The sequence below is a fragment of the Zea mays genome, chromosome 4 (genome assembly GCF_902167145.1).
Source record: "Zea mays cultivar B73 chromosome 4, Zm-B73-REFERENCE-NAM-5.0, whole genome shotgun sequence".
In the NCBI taxonomy this organism is placed as follows: Eukaryota; Viridiplantae; Streptophyta; class Magnoliopsida; order Poales; family Poaceae; genus Zea; species Zea mays.
This window is the reverse complement of record NC_050099.1, coordinates 226,118,197-226,131,667: the sequence shown is the minus strand read 5'-3', so window position 1 is coordinate 226,131,667 and position 13,471 is coordinate 226,118,197.

Below are 13,471 nucleotides of genomic sequence, written 5' to 3'. Positions count from 1 at the left end.
GGGTAAAACTTCCTGAGGTGTTCTATGTTCCATGAGTTCCCAATTTCCGTGCCGTCCATCTGAGAGAGGCGATATGATCCCGGCCGAGTGACTTCTGCTACTATGAACGGTCCTTCCCATAGAGGTGACAACGTGTGCCATCCTTCCCCCGTTAGAATTCGGCGGAGGACGAGATCTCCTACTGTGAAGGATCGATGTCGCATGGTCTTATCGTGATAGCGCCTCAGAGTTTGTTGTTACCGTGCTGATTGAATTACCATGTTCAGCCGTTCTTCTTCGAGTACATCAACATCCTCCAGCCTAGTAGCCTCGGCTTCTGCTATGTTTTCAAAGATCAACCTTGACGCCCCAAACTTGAGATCGGCAGATAGTACTGCTTCTGAACCGTAGACCATGAAGAAAGGAGTATTTCCATGCAGAGCTCGACTAGGTTGAGTTCTTAGGCTCCAAACGACGTAGGGCAACTCCCTTATCCATTTTCCTGTGAACTTTTCATTTTTTATCGAAGACTTTTTTCCTGAGTGCCTCCAATATCATCCCGTTAGCTCTTTCAACCTGCCCGTTGGCTCTTGGGTGTGCCACCGAAGCATATTTGATCTGAATGCTCTTTTGCTCATAGAAATCGAAGAACTCTGAACTTGTGAAGTTGGATCCCAGGTCAGTTATGATACTATTCGGTATTCCGAACCTGAATATTATGCCTTGTATGAATTCCACGGCCTTAGTTGAAGTTAAAGAAGCAATGGGTTTGAACTCTATCCATTTAGTGAATTTGTCAACTGCTACCAGTATATGAGTGTATCCTCCTTGAGCTTTCTTGAAAGGTCCAATCATATCCAGTCCCCAGCATGCGAACGACCAAGTTACTGGTATGGTCTGCAGTTGCTGCGCTGGTAGATGCTGTTGTTTTGACAAGTACTGGCAGGCTTCGCACCTCTGAACTAACTCGGCTGCATCACTTTTTGCTGTTGGCCAGTAGAATCCCAACCTAAAGACTTTCCCGGCCAGTGTCCTGGATGCTGCGTTCACTCCACATTGTCCCGCATGGACCTCATTCAGAAGTTGCTTTCCAATAGTTGAGAGAATACATTTCATGAGGAGTCCTGATGCGCCTCTTCTGTATAGCGTTTCCGCGACCAGTGTGTAGTGAGCTGACTGTCTAGCAATGCGCTCGGCTGCATTTTTGTCATCTGGTTCTTCTTCATTCTTTATATATCTGATGATCTGCTTCCTCCAGTCATCAGAATCTGACTCTGGTTGGCTCAAGGTATTACATTCTTCTGCCTGATCCAGTGAGATGCTTGGGTGTGGTATTTCTTGAACAAAGACTCCAGGTGGGACCTGAGTTCGACTGAATCCTAGCTTGGACAATACATCAGCTGCCGTGTTTCGATCTCTCTCTACATGGTGAAACTCCAGACCTTCAAATCTATCTTCTAGTTTTCGGACGGCAGTGCAGTATTTTCCCATTGAATCGCTCGAACAATCCCATTCTTTGTTTATCTGACTTATGACTACCAGAGAATCTCCGTATATCATCAATCTCTTGATGCCCAGTGATATAGCAATGTTCAGTCCATGAATCAGAGCCTCATATTCGGCCGCGTTGTTAGATGTCGGAAATAACAGTTGAAGAGCATACTTGAGTTGTTCACCTCCAGGTGCGATAAAGAGAATCCCTGCACCTGCTCCCTGCAGCTTCAAAGAGCCATCAAAATACATTCGCCATACTTCTGCAGTTTCTGGGTTATCTGGTACTTGTTGTTCGGTCCACTCTGATACGAAATCAACCAGTGCTTGAGTTTTGATGGCAGTGCGAGGTCGAAATTCAATGTCATGAGATCCCAGCTCGCAGGCCCACTTGGCTATTCTGCCAATGGCCTCTTTGTTGTGAAGAATATCCCCTATAGGAAAACCAGTGACTACTATGACTTTGTGGTCATCGAAGTAGTGACGTAGCTTGCGTGCAGTTAGAAGTACTGCATATAACAACTTCTGAACTTGAGGGTATTTTTTCTTCGAGGGACCCAGAACTTCACTGATGAAATAAACAGGATGTTGCACTGGGTAGTCATGTCCTTCTTCTGCTCGCTCGACTACCAACACGGTGCTCACCACGTGAGTCGTGCAAGAGATGTATAGTAGCAGATCTTCAGCCGGTTGAGTCGACGTGGCCCGTCGTGGCGGTTTCAGCACTGGTGGTGTCGTCAAGAACTTTTTCAATGCGTCTAGGGCTTCCTGTGCTTCTGAAGTCCACTGAAACTTTTCCACCTTCTTGAGTAACTTATAAAATGGTAAGCCTTTTTCTCCCAGCCTGGATATGAATCTGCTCAGGGCTGCCATACATCCGGTAAGTCTTTGAACTTTCTTTTGTGATCGCAGTGCCTCCATCCTCATGATAGCTTCGATCTTTTCTGGATTAGCTTCAATTCCTCGGTGGCTGACAATAAATCCGAGTAACTTTCCTGCTGGTACCCCGAAGACACATTTTTCAGGATTAAGCTTCCATCGATATCACCGTAGACTGTTGAAAACCAGCTGTAAATCTTCAATGAAATTTTCCAAATTTTTCGTTTTGATTACCACATCGTCCACATAAGCTTCCACACGCTTGCCCCAGTGATCGGCTAAGCATGTTTGAATGGCTCTCTGATAAGTTGCTCCAGTGTTTTTGAGGCCGAACGACATGGAGGTATAGCAGAAAGCACCGAATGGAGTGATGAACGCTGTTTTTTCCTCGTCTTCTTTCGCCAGGCTAATCTGATGATACCCAGAGTAGCAATCCAAGAAGGACAGCACAGAACATCCAGCGGTAGAATCTACCACCTGATATATCCTAGGGAGCCCGAAGGGATCCTTTGGACAGTGTTTGTTGAGATCCGTATAGTCGACGCACATGCGCCAATCCACTTTATTCTTTTTGAGTACAAGAACAGGGTTGGCTAACCACTCGGGATGTAACACCTCTCTAATAAATCCAGCCACGACCAAGCGAGCCAGTTCGGCGCGAATGGCCTCTCTCTTGTCGGGCGTGAAACGACGTAATTTTTGCTGAATCGGCCTCGCCAGGGGGTAGACCTTCAATTTGTGCTCGGCCAGTTCTCTCGGGACTCCCGGCATATCCGCAGGTTGCCATGCGAATACGTCTCGGTTATCTTGCAGGAACTGGACGAGCGCGCCTTCCTATTTGTCATCCAGGCTGGAGCTGATGATGGCGGTTTTGCATTCATCAGTGAACCCAAGATTGACTCTTTTGGTTTCTTCAGTCGGCCGCATAGAGGTCGCAGCTTGAGACTCGTTCGCGGGTACCGCGAGGTCCTCCTCAGGCTTAGAGTTTGCCTACACAGAAGAAGTCGCCGACGATTTGGTGGTGAGGGCCGCCTGGATGGCCACTCGGAAACATTCTGCGGCGCCTTGGAAGTCAGCGCGCACAGTTATGATCCCTTGTGGCCCTGGCATCTTCAATATCATGTATGTGTAATGCGGAATGGCCATGAATTTCGCCAATCCAGGCCTCCCGATGATGGCGTTGTACCCGCAGTCGAAGTTTGCCACTTTGAACCTTAGGAACTCGGTTCTGTAGTTCTCCGGAGTTCCGAAGGTGACCGACATGTAGATGTGGCCCAGCGGGTATTCTCCTTCAGTCGGCACGATGCCGAAGAAAGGAGTATCCGACTCGCGGAGCTCTTTGAGGTGAATTCCCAAGCCTTGGAGTGTCCGAGGGAAGGTGACGTTGATGCTGCTCCCCCCGTCCACTAATACCTTCTTCACCCTGCTCTCTCGGATCACCGGTCGACAAGGTGTGGGTATTTGCCTGGGTGGTCGAAGTTGAGCCATTGATCTGCCCGAGTGAAGGTGATCGGGTGCTCCGACCACCGGTATGGGGCGGGAGGACCGGTGGTCGCCACCAGTATTTGGCGATCGTTGAGCTTTTGTTGTCTCTTGTTCTCCTGCGATCCGTGTCCACCGAAGATGACGTTGACCTCTCTGTCGACACGCGGGAAGGCTCCACCTCCTCCCTCCTCCTGTTGCTGGGGTTGTCGCGGTTCTCCTGGTCCTCCCTGCGGCGGAGGAGGAGGGAGAGGTTGGAAGGGTCGGTCGAGCCCAACAGAGTGCTTGAAGTCTCTACAGTTCCGAAGGGTGTGGCGCATGTCCTTGTGGTACGAGCACTGGGCGTCGAGGATGTCATCTAGCGTGCGTTCGCCTCCACGAGGTCCTCCCCAGGCGCGAGAGGCAGGTGGTCCAGCGGCATGGACTTCTTCGCGAGGTCTCTTCTCCCAACGTTTGTCGGGTTGCTGATTCGTGTCGCGTCGCGGTGTCGCCGGTGCGGGTTTTACTCCTCCGATGAGGTCCTGAGCTCGCTCGTCGGCGGTGATGTAGAGGTCGGCTTCCCGGAACAGTTGCTCGGAGGTAGTTGGCGCCTTCTGTAATATGGTTCGGACGAAGGCCGAGTCATTGGATCCTTTGTAGAAGTCCTCGATTACTGCCGCCTCCGCGACCTCGGGGATACGATTTCTCATGGTCTGGAACCTTTTGAGGTACTACCGGAGAGTTTCGTCACCCCGGCGCTTGATGGATTTGAGGTCCCATGGTTGCGCCGGTTTGTCGGAGAGGGACTGAAAGTTGGCGGTGAAGCGCCGACTGAAGTCGCTCCAGTCGTCGATGCATGCAGTGTCGGGGTAGATGTCGCAGCCATTGCATCACGTCTTGCTCGAGGACGATGGGTAAGTACGCGGTCATTACGTCCTCGGTCGCCCCAGCAGCTCGAGCAGCGGTGGTGTAGACGGCCAGCCAGCCTCCTGGATCTTGCTTAGGTTTATATTTGTCGACATTGGATACCTTGAAGTTAGGGGGCCATTGAATGGCCCTGAGGCATGGAGTAAGTGCCGATACTCCACACGTTTCCTCCTGGCGTCGATGATGTTGTCTGTCCCGGGGAGGGGAGTGGTTGTCGTGGTGCCACGACCGTCCCCGGGTGGTACCGCCAGCCGAAGCCGTTGCCGATTCAGTTCTGGTGGCCTGACTCCGGGCTGGGATGTCGTGGTCCCTGTCGTACTCTTCCCGGCGGCGTATCTCGTTCTCGTGTTGTCGTTCACGCGAGGCATTAATGGAGCTCCGCGCGTCCCGGCGACTGTTGATGGCGTGTCGTAGATCGTTCGATGGGTGAGCGAGAGGTAGAAGGTGATTGGCTGCCTGAGTGAACAGCCGCCGATAGCCCTCGGCGTCGGGAGTCCGAGGGAGCCCATCAGCTATCCGAGCCAGTGAAAGGGAAATGTGCCTTTGGGCCATTTCTAAGTATTTTGGTGATTGAGTGCCAACACAAGTGCTTAAATGTGAATTTACGCTCATGGATGGACAAAGTGAAAATCAAGAGTAAAGGTATGTTTCTAAGCCTTAGTACATTGGTTTTGTGTACTAATATACTTGTCTAAGTGTTAGAAACAGAAAGAAGAAGAAAAGAAAAGAGGTGCAAAAGACTTGGCTGTGTACAGCCAAGACTCAGCTCTGTCTGGCACACCCGTCCGGTGGTGCACCGGACAGTGTCCGGTGCGCCAGGCTGACTCGGCGTGAAGAGGCCGCTCTCGGGAATTCGCCGACAGCGTACGGCTATAATTCACCGGACTGTCCGGTGTGCACCGGACTGTCCGGTGAGCCAACGGTCGGCCGGGCCAACGGTCGGCCGCGGAATCTGCGCGCGACACGTGGCCGGGCCAACGGTCGGAAGGGGGCACCAGACTGTCCGGTGTGCACCTGACATGTCCGGTGCGCCAACGGCTCCCAGATCTGCAACGGTCGGCTGCGCCGTTTAAGGAAAGAAATCGGGCACCGGACAGTGTCCGGTGTGCACCGGACTGTCCGGTGCACCCGACGACAGAAGGCAAGATTGGCCTTCCAGATTTGCTCTCAACGGCTCCTAGCTGTCTTGGGGCTATAAAAGGGACCCCCAGGCGCATGGAGGAGACACCCAAGCAACCTTAGAGCATTCTTGATCATCCACACTCAGTCTTTGCGCATTCGTTCGTCGTTCTTAGTGATTCGAGCTCCGTTCTAGTGAGAACTTTGAGATAGTCTTTTGAGCTCGATTCTTGGCCGTGTGTGTGCGCATTTTGCTGTGGATTTGTGTGTGTTGCTTCTCTCCCTTACTCCGTGCTTCTTTGTGAACTTCAAGTGTAAGGGTGAGAGACTCCAAGTTGTGGAGATTCCTCGCGAACGCGATAAGAAAAGAAAAGCATAACACTGTGGTATTCAAGTTGATCATTGGATCACTTGAGAGGAGTTGAGTGCAACTCTCGTCCGTTGGGACGCCACAACGTGGAGTAGGCAAGTTTTGTACTTGGCCGAACCACGGGATAAATCACTGTGTCTTCTCTGTGTTGAACTTCTTGTGATTATCATATTGTGCAAGATCTTTGCTCTAGCCACTTGGCATTAACTGTGCTAACATTTAACAAGTTTTTGTGGCTATAAGTTTGAGTTATTCAGGATCACCTATTCACCCCCCCCTCTAGGTGCTCTCAATTGGTATCAGAACCGTTCTCTTCAAGAAGGGACTAATCGCCCGAAGAGATGGATCCTAAGGGAAAGGGGATGGTGGTCGACAACAACGAGAAGGAGTGTATCTTCAACGAGCCGAAGAATGACAAGTCTACCGACTTGGGCTCAAGCCACAAGCGCAAAGATGGGAAGAAGAAGAAGACAAGGCGCATCAAGGAGATCGTCTACTACGACAGCGACGAATCCTCTTCTTCCCAAAGGGACGACGACAACGACTACAGGAAGACGGTCAATTCGAACTTTTCATTTGATTATTCTCGTATTCCACATAGTTCGAATTCGCATTTGCTTTCCATTCCTCTTGGCAAACCTCCACACTTTGATGGGGAGGACTACGGATTTTGGAGTCACAAAATGCGTAGTCATTTATTCTCTCTCCATCCAAGCATATGGGAGATTGTAGAGAATGGAATGAAATTTGATAGCTCGGATAGCCCTATGTTTATTAATGAACAGATTCATAAAAATGCACAAGCTACTACTGTGTTGCTAGCCTCTTTGTGCAGGGACGAGTACAACAAGGTGAGCGGCTTGGACAATGCCAAGCAGATATGGGACACCCTCAAGATTTCTCACGAGGGGAACGACATCACCATGCTCACTAAAATGGAGTTGGTGGAGGGCGAACTTGGAAGGTTTGCGATGATAAGGGGCGAGGAGCCAACCCAAACATACAACCGGCTCAAGACCCTTATCAACAAAATAAGGAGCTATGGAAGCACGCGATGGACGGACCATGACGTCGTCCGACTATTACTAAGGTTCTTTACCATTCTTGATCCTCATTTGGTGAATAATATTCGTGAGAATCCCAGGTACACCAAAATGTCGCCCGAAGAAGTCCTAGGAAAATTCGTCAGCGGGCGAATGATGATTAAGGAAGCAAGGTACGTGGACGACGCCTTGAATGGACCGATCAACGAGCCGCAACCTCTTGCTCTCAAAGCAACAAGAAGCAAGGAGGCGCTACCTAGCAAGGTGGCACAAATTGAAGCGGCCGGACTTAATGATGAAGAGATGGCCCTCATCATCAAAAGATTCAAGACGGCGCTTAAGGGTCGCAAGGGACAGCCAAGCAAGACCAAAGCCAAGGGGAAGCGCTCATGCTTCAAATGCGGTAAGCTTGGTCATTTTATTGCTAACTGTCCCGACAATGATAGTGATTAGGACCAAGGGAACAAAAGGGAGAAGAAGAAGCATTACAAGAAGGCCAAGGGCGAGGCACATATCGGAAAGGAGTGGGATTTGGATTGCTCCTCCTCCGACTCCGACAATGAAGGACTTGCCGCCACCGCCTTCAACAAATCAACCCTCTTCCCCAACGAGCGTCACACATGCCTTATGGCAAGGGAGAAGAAGGTGAGTACTCGAGACACCACTTATGCTTCTTCTAGTGATGATGAGTCTAGCGATGAGGAAATAGATTACTCTAGCTTGTTCAAGGGATTGGATAGAAATAAGATTGATAAAATCAATGAATTGATTGATGCCTTGAATGAGAAGGATAGACTCTTAGAGAAACAAGAGGATTTATTGTATGAAGAACATGATAAATTTATAGAAGCACAAAAATCCTATGCTTTAGAAGTTAAAAGAAATGAAATGCTTTCTTTTGAACTATCTACTTGTCATGAAACCATTTCTACTTTAAAAGGTGTCAACAATGATTTAAATGCTAAATTAGAAGTAGCAAATAAATCCAATTCTTGTGTAGAACATGTTGTAATTTGTACTAGGTGTAAAGATTTTGACATTGATGCTTGTAGTGAACACCTAGTTTCAATTTCCAAGCTTAATGATGAATTGGCTAGTCTTAATGCTCAACTTAAGACTAGCAAGAATGATTTGGATAAACTAAAATTTGCAAGGGATGCCTACACAATTGGTAGACACCCCTCAATTAAGGATGGACTTGGCTTCAAGAGAGAAGCCAAGAACTTAACAAGCCATAAGGCTCCCATTCCCGCCAAGGAGAAAGGGAAGGCCCCTATGACTAGTAGTGTGCAAAAGAACCATGCGTTTATGTACCATGATAAGAGACAAACTAGAAATGCTTATAGGAGTTACAATGCTTATGATGATTTTGATTCTCATGACATGTTTGCTTCTAGTTCTTTCTATGTGCATGATAGAAATGTTGGTAGGAGAAATGCTGTTCACAATATGCCTAGGAGAAATGTTGTTAATGTTCCTAGGAGAGTTAATGAACCTTCTACAATATATCATGCTTTGAATGCTTCCTTTGCTATTTGTAGAAAGGATAGGAAAATAGTTGCTAGGAAGTTAGGGGCAAGATGCAAGGGAGACAAAACTTGCATTTGGGTCCCTAAGGATATTTGCACTAACCTTGTAGGACCCAACATGAGTTGGGTACCTAAGACCCAAGCCTAAATTTGCCTTGCAGGTTTATGCATCCGGGGGTTCAAGCTGGATTATCGACAGCGGATGCACAAACCATATGACGGGGGAGAAGAAGATGTTCACCTCCTACGTCAAGAATAAGGATTCCCAGGATTCAATTATATTCGGTGATGGGAATCAAGGCAAGGTAAAAGGGTTAGGTAAAATTGCAATTTCTAATGAGCACTCTATCTCTAATGTGTTTTTAGTAGAGTCTCTTGGATATAATTTGCTATCGGTTAGTCAATTATGCAATATGGGATATAACTGTCTATTTACAAATGTAGATGTGTCTGTCTTTAGAAGAAGTGATGGTTCACTAGCTTTTAAGGGTGTATTAGACGGCAAACTTTATTTAGTTGATTTTGCAAAAGAAGAGGCCGGTCTAGATGCATGCTTAATAGCTAAGACTAGCATGGGCTGGCTGTGGCATCGCCGCTTAGCACATGTGGGGATGAAGAACCTTCACAAGCTTCTAAAGGGAGAACACGTGATAGGTTTAACTAACGTGCAATTCGAAAAAGATAGACCTTGTGCAGCTTGTCAAGCAGGTAAACAAGTGGGAGGAGCACATCACAGCAAGAATGTGATGACCACCTCAAGACCTCTGGAGCTGCTGCATATGGACCTCTTCGGACCCGTCGCCTATCTGAGCATAGGAGGAAGTAAGTATGGTTTAGTTATTGTTGATGACTTTTCCCGCTTCACTTGGGTGTTCTTTTTGCAGGATAAGTCTGAAACCCAAGGGACCCTCAAGCGCTTCCTCAGGAGAGCTCAAAATGAGTTTGAGCTCAAGGTGAAGAAGATAAGGAGCGACAACGGGTCCGAGTTCAAGAACCTTCAAGTGGAGGAGTTCCTAGAGGAGGAAGGGATCAAGCATGAGTTTTCCGCTCCCTACACACCACAGCAAAATGGTGTGGTAGAGAGGAAGAACAGGACGCTAATCGATATGGCGAGGACAATGCTTGGAGAATTCAAGACCCCCGAGCGTTTTTGGTCGGAAGCCGTGAACACGGCTTGCCACGCCATCAACAGGGTCTATCTTCATCGCCTCCTCAAGAAGACTTCGTATGAGCTTCTAACCGGTAACAAACCCAATGTATCTTACTTTCGTGTATTTGGGAGCAAGTGCTACATTCTAGTGAAGAAGGGTAGAAATTCTAAATTTGCTCCTAAAGCTGTAGAAGGGTTTTTGTTAGGTTCTGACTCAAATACAAAGGCGTATAGAGTCTTCAACAAATCATCGGGTTTGGTTGAAGTCTCTAGCGACGTTGTATTTGATGAGACTAATGGCTCTCCAAGAGAGCAAGTTGTTGATTGTGATGATGTAGATGAAGAAGATGTTCCGACGGCCGCTATTCGAACCATGGCGATTGGAGAAGTTCGGCCACAGGAACAAGATGAACGAGATCAACCTTCTTCCTCAACTATGGTGCATCCCCCAACTCAAGACGATGAACAGGTTCATCAACAGGAGGCGTGTGATCAAGGGGGAGCACAAGACGATCATGTGATGGAGGAAGAAGCGGAACCGGCACCTCCAACCCAAGTTCGAGCGATGATTCAAAGGGATCATCCTGTCGACCAAATTCTGGGTGACATTAGCAAGGGAGTAACTACTCGGTCTCAATTAGTTAATTTTTGTGAACATTACTCCTTTGTCTCTTCTATTGAGCCTTTTAGGGTAGAGGAGGCCTTGCTAGATCCGGATTGGGTATTGGCCATGCAGGAGGAACTCAACAACTTCAAGCGCAATGAAGTTTGGACACTGGTGCCTCGTCCCAAGCAAAATGTTGTGGGAACCAAGTGGGTGTTCCGCAACAAACAAGACGAGCACGGAGTGGTGACAAGGAACAAGGCTCGACTTGTGGCAAAAGGTTATGCCCAAGTCGCAGGTTTGGACTTTGAGGAGACCTTTGCTCCCGTGGCTAGGCTAGAGTCCATTCGCATTCTGCTAGCATATGCCGCTCACCATTCTTTCAGGTTGTTCCAAATGGATGTGAAGAGCGCTTTCCTCAACGGGCCAATCAGGGAGGAGGTGTACGTGGAGCAACCCCCTGGCTTCGAGGATGAACGGTACCCCGACCACGTGTGTAAGCTCTCTAAGGCGCTCTATGGACTTAAGCAAGCCCCAAGAGCATGGTATGAATGCCTTAGAGATTTCTTAATTGCTAATGCTTTCAAGGTTGGGAAAGCCGATCCAACTCTCTTCACTAAGACATGTGATGGTGATTTGTTTGTGTGCCAAATTTATGTCGATGACATAATATTTGGTTCTACTAATAAAAAGTCTTGTGAAGAGTTTAGCAGGGTGATGACGCAGAAATTCGAGATGTCAATGATGGGCGAGTTGAACTATTTCCTTGGGTTCCAAGTGAAGCAACTCAAGGACGGCACCTTCATCTCACAAACGAAGTACACGCAAGACCTGCTGAAGCGGTTTGGGATGAAGGACGTCAAGCCCGCAAAGACTCCGATGGGAACCGACGGACACACCGACCTCAACAAAGGAGGTAAGTCCGTTGATCAAAAAGCATACCGGTCAATGATAGGGTCTTTACTTTATTTATGTGCTAGTAGACCGGATATTATGCTTAGTGTATGCATGTGTGCTAGATTTCAATCCGATCCTAAGGAGTGTCATTTAGTGGCAGTGAAGCGAATCCTTAGATATTTAGTTGCTACGCCTTGCTTCGGGCTCTGGTATCCAAAGGGGTCTACCTTTGACTTGATTGGATATTCAGACTCCGATTATGCTGGATGTAAGGTCGATAGGAAGAGTACATCGGGGACGTGCCAATTCTTAGGAAGGTCCCTGGTGTCATGGAATTCTAAGAAACAAACCTCCGTTGCCCTATCCACCGCTGAGGCCGAGTATGTTGCCGCAGGACAGTGTTGCGCGCAACTACTTTGGATGAGGCAAACCCTCAGGGACTTTGGCTACAATCTGAGCAAAGTCCCAGTCCTATGTGATAATGAGAGTGCTATCCGCATGGCGGAAAATCCTGTTGAGCACAGCCGCACAAAGCACATAGACATCCGGCATCACTTTTTGAGAGACCACCAGCAAAAGGGAGATATCGAAGTGTTTCATGTTAGCACCGAGAACCAGCTAGCCGATATCTTTACCAAGCCTCTAGATGAGAAGACCTTTTGCAGGCTGCGTAGTGAGCTAAATGTCTTAGATTCGCGGAACTTGGATTGAATTGTAGCATACATGTGTTTATGCCTTTGATCATGTTCATTCTGTATTTTGTTGCTTACTGTGGTGCTCAAGTTGTACAAACACTCCATGGACCTCACAAGTCTGTTGCAAAGTGATGCACATGTTTAGGGGGAGATGTGTTACAACTTGACCCTTTGAGACTAACCATGTGGTTGAGTTTGTTTGTTTTAGTCTCGAAGGAGAATTAAAAGGGAAAAGGTGGACTTGGACCATGAAAGACTTCCACTGCACTCCGATGAGAGGGTAACTTATTCCAAGTTCATCTCATGAACTCTTATTGCCATTTGCTCTTAATTGAAGATTTTGGTGAGGCAATGGGGTTAAAGGGCCAAGATTGATCCCGTTTTGGTGCTTGATGCCGAAGGGGGAGAAAATAAAGGCCAAAGCAATAAATGGATCAGCTACCACTTGAGAGATTTGAAAATAGTAGAGTAGAGCCTTTGGTTTGTCAAAACTCTTTCATTATCTCTTTTGTCAAAAGTTGGCCTCTTGTGGGGAGAAGTAGTGATTATGGGAAAAAGGGGGAGTTTTTGAAATCTTTGATCAATCTCTTTTGGAATGACTCTCTTTAATGCTTCAACACGTGTGTTTGACTTAGAGATAGAGATTTGAGTTTGATTTGCAAAAACAAACCAAGTGGTGGCAAAGGATGATCCATATATGTCAAAATTGAATCAAAATAAATTTGAGTTCTATTTGAAGTGATATTGCACTTGTTCTAGTTGCTTTATGTTGTGTTGGCATAAATCACCAAAAAGGGGGAGATTGAAAGGGAAATGTGCCCTTGGGCCATTTCTAAGTATTTTGGTGATTGAGTGCCAACACAAGTGCTTAAATGTGAATTTACGCTCATGGATGGACAAAGTGAAAATCAAGAGTAAAGGTATGTTTCTAAGCCTTAGTACATTGGTTTTGTGTACTAATATACTTGTCTAAGTGTTAGAAACAGAAAGAAGAAGAAAAGAAAAGAGGTGCAAAAGACTTGGCTGTGTACAGCCAAGACTCAGCTCTGTCTGGCACACCGGACTGTCCGGTGGTGCACCGGACAGTGTCCGGTGCGCCAGGCTGACTCGGCGTGAAGAGGCCGCTCTCGGGAATTCGCCGACGGCGTACGACTATAATTCACCGGACTGTCCGGTGTGCACCGGACTGTCCGGTGAGCCAACGGTCGGCCGGGCCAACGGTCGGCCGCGGAATCTGCGCGCGACACGTGGCCGGGCCAACGGTCGGAAGGGGGCACCGGACTGTCCGGTGTGCACCTGACATGTCCGGTGCGCCAACGGCTCCCAG